This window comes from Marmota flaviventris, chromosome 6 (genome assembly GCF_047511675.1).
Source record: "Marmota flaviventris isolate mMarFla1 chromosome 6, mMarFla1.hap1, whole genome shotgun sequence".
In the NCBI taxonomy this organism is placed as follows: Eukaryota; Metazoa; Chordata; class Mammalia; order Rodentia; family Sciuridae; genus Marmota; species Marmota flaviventris.
Genome location: NC_092503.1, coordinates 95,702,989 through 95,716,311, shown reverse-complemented (window position 1 = coordinate 95,716,311; position 13,323 = coordinate 95,702,989). Strand labels below are relative to the sequence as shown.

Genomic DNA, 13,323 nt, shown 5'->3' with positions numbered 1-13,323 from the left:
AAGAGCAAGAAGCAAGAAAACCTGTGGGCTGCAGAACAGTAAATGTATTTGATGGGTGATATTCACAGCCATTCAGAGCAGAGGGCAAGTGAAGAAAAAAAAAAAAAACATAACATTTGTGTGGCTGAGAAATGATGCTCACTTGGACTAATAAGGGAGGAATAAGAGGACAAGTTAAAGCTAGAGTAACTCCATAGAATTCACTATACGAAATAAATGTTTTGGATTACAGAAAGTTTTCGTTGAACTAATTCCCTTACGTTAATTAGTTGTTATTTCTATAACATATCTGTAAATGGGTTTTCTGTCCTTCCTCTTGGCCAAATGTACCATTCCAAAAAACAAAGTAAATGAAGCTATGGATATTAAATGCAGAAGTTTCTTAATTTTGTTATAAATAGAACAAAACATTTTGCTTCTGTTGTTTTGGAGTAGAGGAAGGTGATGGTGTCTATTAAATATGAATATTTTAATACTTGTTTTTTTTTTGCATTTTGAAACATCTATTTGTCTACTTCCAAATATGGCTACTATAGCATACCTTTGCTTTGTTCTTTGCTGTTCTATTTTTAATTAACATATGTCCAAAAATGATTTAATATAGGTGATAGAAAAATTCCCATAGTAAGCCAGGTAGTAATCTATTAGCAGAATAATTATTGGATCCAGGGGAAACCTAATCTTTTTGAAGTAATACTACATTGCTTACCCACATAATGCCTGAATGAGAGCTCCAAAGTATAGTTTATACAGGCATTTACAACCATTTTATCAATTATATGCTGAGGTTTACCTAAAGTATCCTTAAATAAACCAAACTGTTTAAAAATAAGTTATATGTCTGTAGATTCTACTTAGTATTATAGCATTATTTCCTACTTTCCCACTCCAAAGTACTAACAAGTCACTTTCAATTGCCTTTTTAAACTGAAAAGCACTCCTATTCAGGCCTTTCAATCCCTTATATAATTATTATCCCAGAACTCTGACAACTGTAAAGAAAGAATATTCTTCACATCCTCTGACACTGACAATGGACATTTGATCACTGCCCTCTGGGTACCTGTACCTGTCTCACTTCCAAGCTTGCTGAGGTGATTTGGAACTGTGAAGCCCAATGAAGAAACTGACTCAATTCCCAATCAAGTAAATGAATGACTTCTTTGTCACTCTGTCATAAAAGAAATTAAATATGTCTGACATTATTTGCTCTCCACCAAACTACACCTTAGGCTTTTTAAGACATTTACAATTTGATCATTCTATCATTAATTATAATAACTTTCCTATCAAGAATTCTGGCTGAATAAAATAAAATTTCTTTCTGTTCACTTCTACAATTCCTTTTAAAACTGGTTATTTCTTTTCCCTTCCTGATACCTTCATGGAGTTATCTTGTCTTCCCCTACATGTCTATATACCAAACTAGCTCAATAACTGCATTTGTCAGTTGCACAGTCATATAATGCTACAAACTTTTCTGGATTTAAGAGAAATTTATATAGTACCAATTTGTATGGAGAGAGCTAGTTTATATACAGAGAGCCAATTTATATAGTGTCTTTCTTATTTTAATTTTTAATTTAAAATAATTTGTTGTTCTATAATTAATGCATATTCTTAATGTAAACTTTAGACAATACACAGGTATCCCTAATATTTCAAAGGAGTACATAGTCTGTCATCACCAGGAATTACTGAATAGCACTGTGCCAAAACATTGAGTCATTTCACTGGTTTATATTATCTATTTAAGTTGGCTGCCGTGTTCTTAAAAAAAAAAAACAGATTTAATATCTTTGGGTAGATTTATATTTTGTAGAAAAACGGTAAACTACAGAGATTTTAATGTTTTCTGTTCTCATTTTATGGTTTATCTATTAATGTATATATTTATTTGAAATTTATTTTATCTATCATTGACTATTTTAAGTGGCTTTTGCCACAATACTAGTATTATGCAGATACTGCATAAGAGACTATCTTTGATTGTGACCATTCACTTTGTACCAGATATTTTAAAGAAAAAATTTAGTTCTGCTCTTGTATTACTTCATTTTCCTTATGGACATCTTAAATATGCCCCCTTTTGGTTTATTTCATTTTATAATGCTCTTAAGTTGCATTTTAATTCTTATTGATAAAATATTTAATGTTATGTATATTCCCTAAAAAAATCACAGACTATGGCTGTATATTTGAATTAGCTATCTTTTTATTAAAATTTATTTGTAGAATTTCTACAATTCTGTTTTGCTAAGTTCAAAATATTTAGCAGCATTTTATAGAAATAACTGGGTAGCAGAGTTTTTTATTAATTTATTTTTTAAATTGATTGAATTATGTCTATATTTTGGAATTCAAAGCAGATTTCTTAGTGGTTACATTTTTGGACATGACTCATGAATATTTCATGAAAAGCATTCTATTCTCTGTTGTTGTGGTTAAAAGCTGGATGTAAATCAATGAGATCTTTTTTTTTGCCAATAGGATTCATCTTGGGATAAAAGCAGTATGTGAACATTTTTCTAGATATGTATTTAAGAGTAGAATTTTGTTCATAAATTATGCACATATTTTAATTTACTAGATAAACTAAACTATCATTTTGCTGTGTAAAATGTATCTAACACATTTATGAATGTTTTTATAAATTCCAAATCCCTACAATGAGGTTCAGTTTTTAACTTTATCTTACTCCAGTTACTGGGGGACTAAGTACTAAAGATACCCTCACAATTCTAGTACAAGGAATCTACAGAAACCACACATAAAAGTGATTTTTTTTCTAAACTCAAAAAAAAAGTAATAAGCACACTGCTGGGTTTTGTGTGGGTTAGATTGTGAGAAGATTGAAGAGGAAAAAAAATAGGAAACTTGATGATCCCAAGAATCCTAAAACACAGAAATTTCAAGCAAACATTTATATTACAAAGGGAAGACAACTCTTCAATGTATAATTCTCAACAAGGTAACCTGTCAACAATGTGTTAACTGGGACACAATTATATAAGCTCCAATTTATGAATAATTTTGAAGCAGACCATTTAATGATGAGTACAAGACTTAAGATAATAAAGTACCATTCTAGAAATACTGGGGAAAATTTAAACAAAAACAATTTCCTAGGACAAGTTTTTTCCTAATGGGGAAAAATAGCTTAAAGAAAAGTACCCATAGAACGTGAAGTGAGGAAACCATCCCAATTAAAATCTATTGCCACAGAAACCTTCTAAAAGCACAGGCATGATTTTCTCATTGAACCATAAATAAAATAAATAGATTATGTCTATGTCCATACAATATATACTACATAAAAAAAAGAAAAATGAACTAACTAATATATTGGCAAATATGGAAAACAGAATAGAGATGATAACAAAGCAGAAAATGGGGAAAAAAGTAAGAATGAACAAAATAAAAATAAGAAAATATATCAGAAATAAAATGAATTGGAGAAAGGTAAATATTTAACAAGTATTAGAAGATGAAATGAAAAGAAATATAAGAACACAGCAATAACAGAAAAATTCATTTCACATATAAATAATAAACCATAATGTAATTGAGAATTTTTGCATACTTGTCCATCAGGAATATTGGTCTGAAGTTTCTTTCCTTGATGTGCCTTTGTCTGGTTTTGGTATCAGGGTGATATTAGCCTCATAGAATGAGTTTGGAAGGGTTCCTTCCTTTTCAATTTCATGGAATATTTTGAGGAGTCTTGGTGTTAATTCTTCTTTGAAAGTCTTGTAGAACTCAGCTGAGAATCCATCTGGTCCTGGGCTTTTCTTGGTTGGTAGGCTTTTTGATGGTGTTTTCTATTTCATTACTTGAAATTGCTCTATTTAAATCATGCATGACCTTCTCATTCAGTTTGAGCAGGTCATATGTCTCTAGAAATTTGTCAATGTCTTTGATATTTTCTACTTTATTTTACTATGAATTTTCAAAATAGTTTCTAATTATCTTCTGTATTTCAGACATGTAGTATTTCCTTCTTCATCTTGTATTTTAGTAACTTCAGTTTCTCTCTTTTTCTCTTCATTAGTATGGCCAAAGGTCTATCTATTTTATTTATTTTTTCAGGGTTGGTTCAACATATGGAAATCAATAAATGTAATACATCATATTAATAGAATTAAAAACAAGAATCATATGATCATCTCAATAGATGCAGAAAAAGCATTTGACAAAATACAACACACCTTCATGCTCAAAACACTAGAAAAACTAGGGATAGTAGGAACATACCTCAACATTGTAAAAGCTATATATGCTAAACTCAAGTCAAGCATCATTCGAAATGGAGAAAAAAATGAAGGCATTCTCGCTAAAATCTGAAACAAGACATGGATGTCCTCCTTCCCCACTTCTATTCAACATAGACCTTGAAACTCTAGCCAGAGCAATTAGACAAAAGAAAGAAATTAAAGGGATACAAATAGGTAAAGAAAAACTCAAACTATCACTATTTGCCAATGACATGATTCTATATCTAGAAGGTCCAAAAAATTCCATCAGAAAACTTCCTAGAACTAATAAATGAATACAGCAAAGAAGCGGGATATAAAATCAACACTCATAAATCAAATGAATTCCTATACATCAGTGATGAATCCATTGAAAGAGAAATTAGGAAAACTACTTTATACACAATAGCCTCAAAAAAATAAAATACCTTGGAATCAATCTAACAAAAGAGATAACAGACCGCTATAATGAAAACTACAGAACACTAAAGAAAGAAATTAAAGAAAACCTCAGAAGATGGAAAGATCTCCCAAGCTCCTCAATAGGCAGAATTAACATTGTCAAAATGGCCATACTACCAAAAGCATTATACAGATTTAATGCAATTCCTATTAAAATTCTAATGATATTCTTCATAGAAATAGAAAAAGCAATCGTGAAGTTTATTTGGAAAAATAAGAGACCCAGAATAGCTAAAGCAATCCTTAGCAAGAAAAGTGAAGCAGGAAGTGTCACAATACCAGGCTTTAAACTAAACTACAGAGCTATAGAAATAAAAATGGCATGGTATTGGCACCAAAGTAGACTTGTAAACCAATGGTACAAAATAGAGGACACAGAGGCAAACCCACATAAATATGATTATGCCAAACTAGACAAAGGTGCCAAAAACATTCACTGTAGAAAAGATAGCTTATTAAACAAATGGTGCTGGCAAAACTGGAAATCCATATGTAGCAAAATGAAATTAAACCTCTACCTCTCACCCTGCACAAAAATCAACTCAAAGTGAATCAAAGACTTAGGCCCTAAAACAGAGACCCTGCGCCTAGTAGAAAAAAATAGGCCCAAATCTTCACCATGTTGGCCTAGTGTCAACAAGACTCCTAAAGCACAAGAAGTAAAAATCAAGAATTAATAAATAGGATGGATATAAATTAAAAAAAAGAGTTTTCTCAACAAAGTAAACAATTAATAAAGTGAGGAGAGAGCCTATAGATTGGGAGAAAATCTTCACCTCATGCACCTCCAATAAAGCATTAATCTCTGGAATATATAATGAACTCAAAAAACTTAACACCAAAACCATCAATCAATCAATCAATCAATGTGCTAAGGAACTGAACAGACACTTCACAGAAAAATAAATACAACTGATCAAAAAATATATGAAAAAAAGTATTCAACATCTCTAGCAATTAGAGAAATGCAAATCAAAACTACTGTAAGATTTCATGTCACTCTAGTCAGAATGGCAATCATCAAGAATACAGGCAACAATAAATGTTAGCAAGGATGTGGGGAAAAGGTACACTCATACATTGCTGGTGGGACTGCAAATTGGTGCAAACACTATGGAAAGCAGTATTGAGATTCCTCATAAAATTAGGAATGGAACCACCATTTGATCCAGCTATCCCACTCCTTGGTCTATACCCAAAGGACTTAAATTCAGCATACTATAGTGAGGCAGCTACATCAATGTTTACAGCAGCTCAGTTCACAATAGCTAGACTGTGGAACCAACCTAGGTGCCCTTCATCAGATGAATGGATAAAGAAAATGTACTATATATACTCAATGAAATATTACTCAGCTTTAGTAAGTGGTTGAAGTTGGAGAATAACATGCTAAGCGAAATAAGCCAATCCCACAAAATCAAAGGCTGAATGTTTTATCTAATATGTGGATACTAATTCACAATAAGGTGAGGGGCACTAGGGAAGAATAGCATTACCTTAGATTAGGTACAGGGAAGTGATGTTAGGGAAGGGGAGGGGAGGGGAGGATAGGAAAGACAGTAGAATGAGACATTATTACTGTATGTATATATGTGACTGCATGATCAATATGATTCTGCAACATGTACACTCAGAAAAATGAGAAACTATATCCAATCTGTGTATGATCTATCAAAGTGGATAAATGCATTCTATTGTCATGTATAACTAATTAAAACAAATAAAAGTATTTTAAAAAATAAATAAATAATAAACCATAAGTAAAGCAAGACTAAATAAACAAAAGGACAGAAGCAGCAAGAAATAATAAAGAACCTTGATAAAATTAGAAAAATGAAATAAATTTTTTTTTATAAAACAAGACAGATACAGAAGATAAACTAAGAAGGACCATGGTATGCATAAAATAATTGGAGTTGTAGACAATGAAAAATAAAGTCACAGAACTGAAGAAAAACTAAGAACTGCTACTCAAGAAAACGCCTTTTAAAAAAGGGTAATATGGAGGGTGAAAATACTTAAAGTATCTGGTAAAAATTATGAAAATGTTACAGAAATACATAATTTCATACAACTAATATGTTTTAATAATTATAAGAGAACTATGTGACAATATGATATTGCTGAGTATGATTGGCTCAATTTCAGATTTATTATAGAGAGAGAAGGAAGAAAGGGAAAAGAAAGAGTGGAAAAAAGGAAGAAGAAAGTGTGAAAAGGAGAGAAACAGATGTGAAAATTAATATGAGGCTCTATTAACTGGGAGTAAGGCAACAGAATAACTATTTCCAGATACATATAGAATACAGCTGGGTCCATATCTTGGCTCAAGTTGATATTTGCTGGTTGATTTACTTAACATATGTCTACCTCAGTTTCTAACCTGGAAATTAGAAAAAAAAATGAAACCTCTTATTGTGGTCATGAAGATTAAATATAATGCAACTAGGAACTGGGAAGTGGTCATGGGAGAAGGACAGATGAAAAGGTTCGATGCATAATGTATGCATGTATCGAGACATGATGAATTGGTTAATTAGTACAATTAATATGTTAATATAATTAAAAAATAAATCAATAATAAAAGAAGGTGCTTAAAACAGTGTCTGGGAAAAACCATTGTTGTTATTGTTGTCATTATTCATATATATTAAACCTGAAAGAAGCAGGTGACACTTGTACTAGATTCATAAGAAAAATAACACTGAAGGAGGAGCTAGGAACTGATCCTTAGTTTAAGAAAGGATTATAGGACCCAGGACCAATGGCTTCTCAAGTCTCTCTTAAACTCTTCCAAAAAATAGAAGAAGTGGAAACACTATAAATTCATATGCTGCAACCAGCCAAAGATACCACAAGGAAAAAAAATTATAGTCCAATATCCCTGATGAACATAGATGCAAAAATCCTCAACAAAATATTATCAAACTGAATTTGACAGCATATTGAAAGGATCATACAAGCCGGGTATGGTGGCTCATGGCCTGTAATCCTAGTGCTCAGGAGGCTGAGGCAAGAAAACTGGGAGTTTAAGATCAGCCTCAGCAAATTAGCAAGGCCCTGAGAAACTTAAGGAGACCCTAAAATGGCTGGGGTTGTGGCTCAGTGGGTAAATGCCCCTGGGTCCAATACCCAGTATGGGAAAAACAAAAAATAAAAACATACCCCATGTCTAAGTGGGACTGATCATTGTGAATAAACAGAATTTCAACATGTGAAAATCAACCATTATAGTACACCACATTAACAGAAGGAAGAACAAAACCATATGTTCATCTCAATTACAGTAGGGAAAATAGCACTTAACAAAGTTTAGCATCTTTTTCATAATAAAAATTTTCAACAAGTTAATATAGAAAAAACTTTCCATAGCACAGTAAAGCTTACATATGAAAAAAATCATATTCAACATTATACTATATGACAAAAAATCCTTTCATCCAAGATCCAGAATAAAGTAAAAATGCCCACATTTCCCACTTCAAGGTACTACTACGAATCCTAACTAGAAAATTTGGCAAAAAGAAAATTGAAAATATCAAAATTATAAAGGAGAAAGTAAAAATACCTGTTTACAGTTGACATGATCATACATGTAGAAAACCCTGTAGACTCCACATAAGAGCTCAGAGTATTATTAAGTGAATTCAGTAAAGCTGCAGGATATAAAATACATAAAAAATAAGACACTTAGGGATTAAATTTAATTAAGGGAATAAAAGACTTGTGCATTGAAGACTATAAAAATTTATGAAAAACTTAAGACAAAAACAAAAGGAAAGACATTCAATATTTATGAATTGAAAGAATACTGTAAAAATGTCCAGACTGCCCAAGTGATCATTGCAATCTCAATCAAAATTCAATGCATTTTTACAGAGATAGAAAAAAATCCATCCTAAAATTCACAAAAGGCCTCAAATAGTCAAGCAATTTTAATAAAGAACTAAGCTAGAGGTATCATACTTCCTGATTTCAAATATAGTATAAAATTACAAGAATAAAAATAGTATAGTAGTAGCATAAAACCAGACATATAGACTAATGAAATAGTACACAGAGTACAAAATTTAATCCACATATATATGGTCAACTGGTCTTTGACCAAAGTGTCAAGAATACAAAACTGGGGAAACTACAGTCTCTTGAATAAATCTTGCTGGGAATACTGGATATCGACATAAAAAATGAAATTTAACCTTAACACTATACACACAAACATAAAATCAATTAAAAACTTAAATGTTAGACCTAGATCTGTAAAACTCACAGAAGAAATCATAAATTAAAAGCTTTATGACAGTGGTCTTGGCCATGATTTCTTAAATATGACCCCCAAAGCACAGGCAATAAAAGCAAAAATAAATAAGTGGGATTATATCCAAAGAAAAAGTCTATACAGCAATAAAACAGTCAGCAAAATGACATGGCAGTCTATGGACTGTAAACAAATAACTGAAAACCTTATCTGACAAAGGATTAATATGCAAAATATAAAGAAACTCAAACAACGAAGAATAATGGGCCAAATGAACTAAAAAAATGTACAAAGGACTTAAATAGATATTTCTCCAAAGAAGATATGCAAATGGATAACAGGTATATAAAAATTTTCTCAATGTCACTATCAAAGAAATGCCAATCAAAACCACAATGAGATATTACCTCATAACTGTTAGGATAGCTAATTTGAAAAATAAAAGTATTAGCAAGGATGTAGAGAAAAGGAAAGCCTCATAAATGACTGTTAATAATATAAAGTGATTCAGTCATTATGGAAAACACTGTGACAGCTCCTCAGAAAATTAAAAATAGGATCTGGCTGCTATGTTCTGTTGAAATCTAATGCCCAAGATGAAGGGTTGGAGATGTTAAGCCTTTGGGAGATGATTACATCAGGAGCATAAAGCCCTCATGAAAGGGATTAATGCTCTTATAAAAGAGGCCTGAGGAAGACCTACTTTCTTCTACCACCATGATCAGCACTATGATCTTGGACTGCCAATTCTCTAGAACCATAAGAAATAAATTTCCATTGTTTATAAGTCCCACTGTTTAATATCTTTTGTTATATCAGCTTGAAAGGTTTATGACACCTGCAAGTTAACTTCTAGATATACATCCCAAAAAAACTGAAACCAGCATCTCAAAGATATGGCACTCCCATGTTCAATGCACCACCATTTACAATAGCTAAGTCATGAAAGCAACCTAAATGTCCATTGTTGGAGGAATCTGTAATGAAAATGTGGTATATACATACAATGAACTGTTATTCATTCAGCTTTTGTAAAGAAGGAAACGCCATCATTTGTAACAGTATGGACAGACTTGGAAACATTATGCTAAATTAAGCTGGAGAGCAGACAAACAGTACATGACCCTACTTGGTTGGTCAAAATGCTTATGTCCTCCCCAAATGCATATGTTTTGTACAACAAAAAATTATTGATTATAGTATGTTTTAAAATTTGGTTATAGTATGTTTTAAAATTTCCATATATGGTATTAAGAAGTGGGTTTTTGGAACAGTGATTAGGTCCTGAGGGTGAAGCCCTCATGAATGGAATTAATGCCCTAATAAGAGGCCCAAGGGAGCTCATTTGACCCTTCCACCAAATGAAGACAAAATGAGAAGGCACCAGGGATCCAGGAAACTGTCCCTCACCAGACATCAAGTCTGCTGGTGCCTTGAACCTGGACTTTACAACAAACAGAATTGTGAGAAATACATTTTTGGTTATGAGCCACCCAGTCTATGACATTTGTTATAGCAGAACTAGACTAAGAAACTACTTATTTGAGAAAACAAAAAGTCACTCTCATAGAAGCATAGAGTGGAATGGCTGAAGTGAAGGGGATGAGGAAACATTGGTTAAAGAGTACCAGATTTCAATTATGCAAAATGAATAGAGATCAACAATACAACAGAGTGTCTATAGTTAATAATTCTATATTCTATAGCTAAAACCTTGCTAATAGTGTAGAACTTAAGTGTATTTATCACAAAACCCATACATAAATGAAGATGTGAAAGGGAACTTTTGGAGGAGATAGATGAATTTGTTATTGGTTGCAGTGATGGTTTCACAGGTATATACTTATTTTCTAACTCATCAAGGTATACACATTAAATGTATAATATATATAGTATGTCAATCATATTTTTATTGGTAGGTTTTGATTTTTTGTTTTTGAAGAAAGAATAAGAGATGGGATATAAAATTACCTATAAGTTATATTCATAATTCTTACATATCAAAGAATGATTTGTCATTTCGGTTATAGTATGTTTTAAAATTTCCATTTATGTCCTATAAATGTAGTTTAGTATAATCTATAGACTCAAGAATGAATTAGTATCAGTTTGAATTTTAAGTTCATTCTCAAAATATGAGCAAAATTTAAGTGAAAGGGACACTAGTTGAAGGTATCCACCTGCAGCTTCACATTGAAGTCACTTTCTTAGGCCATTTGGTTTTTGTTTGCAGTCACAATTCATACTTGCTATAGTAGCTATGCTGAGCATTTAATACCGGCCTTCCATATATTTATCTGACCTCCAGAACATACTTCACTCAAGATTTTGGAAATGTTAATAGCTATGCAATTGATGTATTAGGCTATATCTGTATCTTGATGCTTTATGCAAGCTATTTTATTGTGGTTATTTTTATTTTTGCTACTGGTATATTATAGAGGTTCATATTTTAAAATGTATATGATGTAAGTACTCATATACAAATACAGAAATCCAAATTATCTGTTCACAATGAAAACTACTCAACATAAGATTTTTTAATTATATAACATTTCCCCTAAAAGTCAAATTTACTTAAATATTTTAACTATTTTTTTTTTTTTTTTTGTAAAAGAAGTTACATAAATTCCAAGTCATTTCAAAGACAATTTACTTTGCATGATACAGGGACTTCATGATGTATATTCTCTCATCCTAATCAATAGGAGTAATGATGCTTTCCTTTATTTTAATAAATATTACAGAATAACAGCCGATCTCATGTGTGGGACTAACTATAGAAGGACAAGAGTAAAAGCCAGGAACAATAGGGACATTTAGCCTATGTGGCATTGGTTGAAGGCACACCTGTCAGTAAATTGGTGAAAAATATTTGCAGATAAGACACCTCACCTCAACTGTGTTTAGGAAGTCCAGGTAAAGGGAAAGAACAGAGGGAAGCTCCTAAGGAAGTATTCTTGCCAACACAGCAACAAGATGGGATGAGGGAAAATATAAATTTGGAATATGTACCACATTTTTTTAATTTTGTCATAAATATTTGTTTTATTTTAGTCATATTTGTTGAAATTTTACTCTGCTTTATATCTATTCTATCTACACCAATTAAATTATATAATCAATTATGTTAGAACTGTGAAAGAATACTGATGTTTTTAAGTGAATGATTTGTATGCAACATTTTATACCTAATTTCTTTATGGAGAGTGAAATACGTGCTCTTCTGGATATTTATATTTCTAAATTTTTTTAAAAAATTAAGATAAACAAATATATGCAAATTAGAGGTTTCTAGTTTTAAGGAAATTTTAAAGAATCAAGATATAGTTAATTATGTAGATGATTTTGAATGTAATTTTTAATACCATATAAAAACATTTATATGTAAGCTATAATTTTGGAATATATTTTAAACAAAAATTGTATAATTAGTTCAGGGAAAAAACAAGTTTTTACAAATAAAATGTAAATGATATTTATATATTATAACAGGGAATGGTGCCACTATACAATGTTTTGGAATTTATGCTCACCTATAACCAAAATTCAATAAAAGGTTGTAAAAAATATATATTTTATTTATAGATATTTTTAAGGATGCTTAACTATTGGTGTTTAGAATTTGTCATTATAAGTGAAACACAAACAACTTATAAAAAATAAAATATGACTAATGTAATGGATACAAATTATTCTGATTGTTCCATCCTCAAATTATGCCCACTTAATTTCTAAGTAGAAATGTATTCTGTACTTTGTATTTGAATACAGAACCAAACCTTTAATGTTCTTTGTTAGCAGAATGAAAGAGCCCAACATAGGGTAATTTTCATCATCCTTATAGCCTCTCCCATGTGAAATATCAGAGATCAGTATAAAACTGCAAGCGTTTATCATTCCTATATCAATATCCAGAATAAAAGAGCAAATATACTATAACAATTTGCTATACAATGAAACTTTATCTTAAAAATGGAATATTTTGCCATAAATTTTACTTCATTGATTCTGATGAGAAAGATAAAACCTTTCACATTTCAATCTTAAGAAAGGATGAAGAAACATCAGTGGTGATTTGAAATGTACTTTTTTTTTGCATCATAGTTCTGTGAGGTAACAATTACCTTACTTTTCAATGAATAATACTTTCATCTTTATTTTGTACATGTTTTTACTACAAGCTGCCTAAATAAACAGGAGTTCAAAGAGCTAACAAAATATATATTATAAGCACATGAGAGAAAATTGAAGAAAAAATACTTAAAAATTGAGGGATCCTCAGAGAAGCCTCACATTTAATAATGTAAACAAAAACAATAAGAAAAGGAGCTAGATTCTCTAAAATAC

The 13,323-nt window shown here is 31.1% G+C and overlaps 1 protein-coding gene across 2 annotated transcripts in view; it reads right to left on the bottom strand.

The window, feature by feature from the left end:
* Positions 1 to 13,323, bottom strand: part of Khdrbs2 (KH RNA binding domain containing, signal transduction associated 2) — a 545,817-nt gene that overhangs the window by 449,114 nt on the left and 83,380 nt on the right. The gene's annotated exons all lie outside the window — the stretch shown is intronic.